The sequence below is a fragment of the Berghia stephanieae genome, chromosome 10, assembly GCF_034508935.2.
Source record: "Berghia stephanieae isolate SIO BIC M18660-M18661 chromosome 10, UCSD_Bste_1.3, whole genome shotgun sequence".
NCBI classification, from domain to species: domain Eukaryota; kingdom Metazoa; phylum Mollusca; class Gastropoda; order Nudibranchia; family Aeolidiidae; genus Berghia; species Berghia stephanieae.
This window is the reverse complement of record NC_088369.1, coordinates 43,455,142-43,461,572: the sequence shown is the minus strand read 5'-3', so window position 1 is coordinate 43,461,572 and position 6,431 is coordinate 43,455,142.

Here is a 6,431-nt window from a genome sequence, read left to right as displayed (position 1 = left end):
TTGAAACTCGAGTTGTATACGCTAAGCTTAGAATTATATTATAAACATCAGGTTCACCCCGACAAAATTACTGTTTTGAGACAATAGGGTTGGAAGGTCGTGGTGTCACTTCCTCACATATCAAATATAAGAAAAAAAAATTCTAAATTCTGTCTTATATTTTTTTTTGTCTGGCAATGTTTCCATACCTGCCAACCCTTCCACTTCTGGCGGAATCAGTCCTATTTTCACTCTTCATTTTTGTACTATTCCGTCATTGTCTCTAAGATGTGTGTGTGTGGGGGGGGGGGGGGGGGGGGGAAGGGGTGAAAAAGGTGAAATTCCTATTTTTTGTCTCAAATTTTTATTCTCAGGCTGATTCCACTTTTGGAATGTGAAAGGTTGGCAGGTCTGTGCTTCATATACACATTTTTTCAGTTGTTTATCTTACATCAGTACCTGCTCACTTTGATTAGTCACTTTGATCTCCCCCAATGAAAAAAAAAAGAGCTTTTATATAGCGCAATATCCACTAAACGTGCTCAAAGCGCTTTACAAATGGTCCCAGGCCAACAGCAACATTTAACATGAAGGACGGGACATGACGCCTGTAAGGCGATATTACAATTTTTTCGGACGGAGACAACGCTGTTAACGACCAGGTACTCATTTTACACCTGAGTACGGTGAGAGAATATGAGTAAAGAGCCTTCTCCAAGGTCTCAAAAAATAGTTTTGTCGGCGTGATACTGATGTTTATAATATAATTCTAAGCTTAGCGTTTACAACTTGAGTTCAATTGACATCTTGTGCGGCTATGTGGTCTAGTGGTATGACACTAGCTTTCGGATCGGAAGGTCCTGGGTTCGAGCCTCGCTCGGCGCATAGCTGAAGCCTCGGAAAAGACTCTTTACTCACATTCTCTCACCGTACTCAGGTGTAAATTGAATACCTGGCCGTTAACATCGTTGTCTCTGTCGGGGGAAAAATGTAATATCGTCTAACAGGCATAATGTCTCGTTCTACATGTTGCATGCATGTTGCTGGGACCCTTCGTAAAGCGCTTTGAGCAGATTTAGCGGATGTTGCGCTATATAAAAAAATCTAAAAAAAAAAGCTCAAAATACAATTTTTAGACGGTGGGTTATTATAAATGATACTTTTTCTTCTTCTTCGTTCCCGTCACGTCACATGGTCAGTCCGGTCTGGTGAATGAAGCCCACAGTGGTCCTGAGGTCGTCCTCACTGCCGTACAGCTTCTTTGTGTATGGGGTTGGGTCAGGCCAGAAGTTCCTTCTCAACTGGTTGTACCTTGGACATTCCATTAGGACATGATGTCCATTTTCATTTTCAAGTCCGCAGTCACATTGTCCAGAGGTACCTGCTCTGGACATCCTCCACATATGTTCCTTTAACTGGTTGTGTCCAGTTCTCAGTCTGAAGATGATGACCTGTTCCTTTCTGTCGAGCACCTTGATTGGGTCATTCATGTTGTATTCTGGGTGCTTCTCTCTCCATCTCTGAGACTGGATAAATTTGGCCATTTTGTTAATTTCTCCTGTTGAGTACGTTGGGGAGGGTTGCTGTATGCGACTGCCTGCCTTTGCCAGTTGGTCAGCGATCTGATTTCCAAGTATCCACAGTGTCCTGGAATCCACTGCAGTACAATGTTGGTAAACTTGCTTAGCTTCATGAGGTCTTCCACCAAGGCGTCTATATCATGATAAATGATACGAAATCGACAGAAGTCGAATTTGATCATTTTCATTTTGGCCATAAAAACCAAAATTACCCGACACTGAAATCAAGAAACCACGTCACGGATGACTGGCGTTGGAGCGTCACGAGGAATGTCTATAAATAGATTTTCTGGGAAGACCTCTGGAAATGTTTTAAAGACTTCCATGTTCTGCGTACAGACGGGTATTGTATTGAGCACATTGTTGACGGACGTGTCAGGGGACACGATATGTGTGTGTGTGTGTGTGTGTGTGTGTGTGTGTGTGTGTGTGTGTGCGTGAGTGTGTAGCCAAAAATAGCATTTTCGTGTTAGGTCTCCTTTTCATGGTCATCCCTATTTTTATACTTCTCTCTCTCTCACTCTCTCTCTCTCTCTCTCTCTCTCTCTCTCTCACACACACACACACACACACTCTCTCCCTTTCTCTCTCAAAATCTATATTTATATATCTATTTATCTATCCTCCCTCTCCTCCTCCCCCCCCCTCTCTCTCTCTCTCTCTCTCTATCTCTTACTATCTCCCTTCTCTCTCTCTCTTTCTCAAAAGTATCTATATATATCAATCTATTTATCCTCCCTCCCTCCCCCCGCCCCTATCTCTCTCTCTCTCTCTCCCTCTCTCTCTATCTCTTACTATCTCCCTCTTCCCCCCCCCCTTCTCTCTCTCTTCTCTCTCTCTCACTCTCTCTCTCTCTCTATCTCTCTCTTCAAATGATAACGTTAAAATCTAGATCTAGATACCCATTGTGTACCTGTGTATCATATTAATGTGTTATCAAATATTCGTCTCTATGCCGCCAATCAGATGTCAATTTTCTTTACAACTGAGTCCAGTATGGAGAAACAAAATTAAAATATTGTCTTCAATTGTAAAGATTTGCATATGAAAAAAAAAAAAACGATATATAAACTTTTCTTTTTTTTTTCATACCAATTTTCGGATCTTGTGGTCCTTAGGTTCCCGGTTCCAGTCCCGCTGTGGTAGGGGCTAAGTTGGGTCCTTACAAAAGTTCCTTTCGTTACTACGGAGTAAAATGAACATCTTTGTCTGTAACAGCATTTTCTTTGTTGGAAAAATAGATGTATGAGCACCTAATAGACGTTATGTCTTGTCATACATGTAAAGCGGTGATGTTGTTTGTTTGTTTTTAAGTGTTTTACGGCGCTTGCAACACATTAAGGTCATATCAGCGCCAGTAAAAAGGAAGAAAATGGGATAGTAAACAGTTCTAGAATTACAATTAAAGCACAAAAGAAAAGGTGAGATAAAGGGGAATTGGATTCAGTAGTCTGATGTCACGCGCCCGGCAACGGCGGCCATCTTGGTTCTAAACAAAGAAAATCTTTACTTTTTATTCTTCATGCTGGCGAGAACTTTTCATTCCCTTTTCATATGCCTTGTGATCAGAATGTGTAAAAGTCAGAACATGATCAAATTGATGGGTTTTTTTCCTCTGGATACGCTTTTAAGCTCGCCGGAGAAATATTTCATACGGCGTCCGCCATTGTTCCGATAGTTTTGAGCCAGTGTTACTAAGTTACCATACGTCATTAGGAAGGAAGAGACGGTACGACTATTGAATCCTATTAGTTCAAATAGGGAACAGATGTAGATTCCAAGATCACACCGTCAACGTACTCAGTTTGAGATCACCTAAAAGTCTCATCCAGGCACAAGCACAGGTCCCAACTAAGAGGGATACACTCAAATGTTTACCAATCATATAATATAATATGTAGACTAAACATAATACAATGCATAACAGGGAGATGATTTACAAGGGAAAAAATATCATCTCCCAAAACTATAACTATACATTCGACTGTTTCCCTCCCAGCCAAGGAACTCCGGCAAGGATCAGGACAAAACTAAGTAATCTCATTCCAAGACAATCACAGGAAACAATTGGAAAACGGGTATGAGGGGGGATAGAAGACACAGCATGTACCTCCCTGCCCACTATGGGAAGTCAGGATCCCCACCCAGGCGGTGATGTTGGCTTGAGACCCGTTGTAAAGCGCTTTGAGCATATTTAATGATGCATACACTATTTTATTGAACTCACATTTTGGAAAAGTACTTGCTGGATTCGAGAACGCCGAATTTCAGCACGGTCGGCAATAAAACGTGCTGGAGCTTGTGACAGAATGTACTGGTTTGCTCCAATAACAATCAGATTAACTTTTATTCATCTGGGCGTAATAGGATTCATTAGTCTGATGTCACGTCCGCCCAGCAACCAGCAGCTTGGTTCTACTAAACAAAGAAAATCTGTACTTTTTAAATCTTCATGCTGGCTAGAACTTTTTCACATGTCATGTGATCAGAATGTATAAAAGTCAAAACATGATCAGATTAATCATGTTTTTTTCTCCTCTGGATACAATTTTATGCTCGACGGAGATTTATTTCATAAGAGCGTCCGCCAAGGTTCCGATAGATTAGAACCAGTTACTAAGTTAATATGAGTCATTGCGAGAGAAGTGACGTCACGACTGTTTAACCCTATTAAAGTGCGGCTAAAAACATGGTGGAAGATCTTTTAAATTTGCAGGGCCTGAAATTTGGAACAGCCTGCCCGAGGACATTCGATTTTTAGACTCAAAATATTATTTAAAAACATTTTAAAACGTTACCTTTATAACAAATATTATAAGATTTGATCATTAGAAATCAAGAAATCAAGAAATATGTGACATAATTATATTTTGTTATATGTTTATTGGTTTAAAAAAAAAATATTTCAACATATCATACAATTTTAATGTATCTATTTATGTCCCTGTTACGTGTGAGACATTTTCATTTTATTTTTATAATATAATATAAATTTACTTGCATGTATGTATAGGGAATGAGATTAGCGGAAGAGTAGCGTCCCTTGATTGGACGTCACCCTAAGAGAGAACGTAAAATGGTTTTGCGCATGCGTCTCTCTCGTCCTCGCTTTCGGTGAAGTGTCTCATGCCCCGCAACCATCATGACGTTCTCTCACTAATAACTTTTCCACTCGTGACTTCCAATCAAGGGACGCTACTCTTCCGCTAATCTCATTCCCTATAGACCTGTTGCTAATATTTGGATGACATGTTTTCACGTTTCTTTTTATTCTCGAGACTTTATTGTAAAGCACATAGATCCCTCCAACGAGAATATACGCTATATATAAGCGCAATCTATTATTATTATTATTACTATTATTATTATTATTATTATTATTATTATTATATTATTATTATTATTATTATTATTATTATTTATTATTATTATTATTATTATTATTAGTAGTAGTATGTAGTAGTAGTAGTAGTAGTAGTAGTAGTAGTAGTAGTAGTAGTATAGTAGTAGTATTGTTTTTGATTATCATCATCATCATCATCATCATCATCATCATCATTATTATTATTATTATTATTATTATTATTATTATTATTATTATTATTATTATTATTATTATTATTATTATTATTATTATTATCATCATCATCATCATCATTATGGTACGCTCAGATTCTAGCACACTTTTTTGCTTCTCCCGAGAGCGGGCTAGAATCCGGCGAGTAATGTATATTTTTCATTTTATCGTGGAGTTTTACAAGGACAGTAAAAGGGAAGAAAATGGGATAGATAGTCAAAAAAGTTATTTATTTACAATTGCAAGTTCCCAAGAAAAGGCTAGACAAAGCGGAATGGTTCAAATAAGGAACAGAAGTAGATTCCAAGAGCACACTATCAGTATACTTAGTTTGAGATCACCTAAAAGTCTTATCCAGACACAAGCACAGGCCCCACTAAGGGGAACACACTCAAACCATTATATATATTTAAAGCAAAATATGATTTATTTATTTTTGTTTTTAAGGGTTTTACAGCGCTTGCAAAACATTCAGGTCATATTATCAGCGCCAGTAAAAAGGAAGAAAATGGGAAAGTAAAAAGTTCTAGAATTACAATTAAAGCACCCAAAAAAGGTAAGACAAAGGGGAATTGGTTCAAATAGGGAACATGTAGATTCCAAGAGCACACTATCAAAGTACTTAGTTTGAGATCACCTAAAAGTCTCATCCAGACACAAGCACAGGTCCCAACTAAGAGGAATACACTCAAATGTTTACAAATCATATATTAAAAATACAAAATAACAATACATAACAGAGAGATGATATACAAGGAAAAAAAATCATCTCCCAAAACTAACCATAGATTTGACTGTTTCCCTCTCAGTCAGGGTATCCGGCCAAAGGCCTGGACAAAACCAAATAATCTCATTCCAAGACAAAGACAGAAAGCATGTTGGAAAACAGATAGAGGGTGATAAAAGACACAGTAAGTACCTCCCTGCCCACTATGGGAGGTCAGGAACCCCACCCATAAGAAGAAGAAGAAGAAGAAGAAGAAGAAGAAGAAGAAGAAGAAGAAGAAGAAGAAGAAGAAAGGATATAGACCTACGAAGAGGCCATCGGCCGGGATTCGTGTGTGTGTGTGTGGGGGGGGGGGGGGGGGGGGGGGGAGGGGGCAAATGAAAAATAAATTTAAAAACATATATATGTAAATGAAATATAAATACGGAAAAAATTATAAACTTTTGATCTAAATGTTTATTAAATGAAATGTATGTATACAATATATAATTGTATATAAATAGACATTCATTGGCAGTATATCTCAACACATGTAGGAAATGGTAAGCATTTTTGGTATATCAACAGC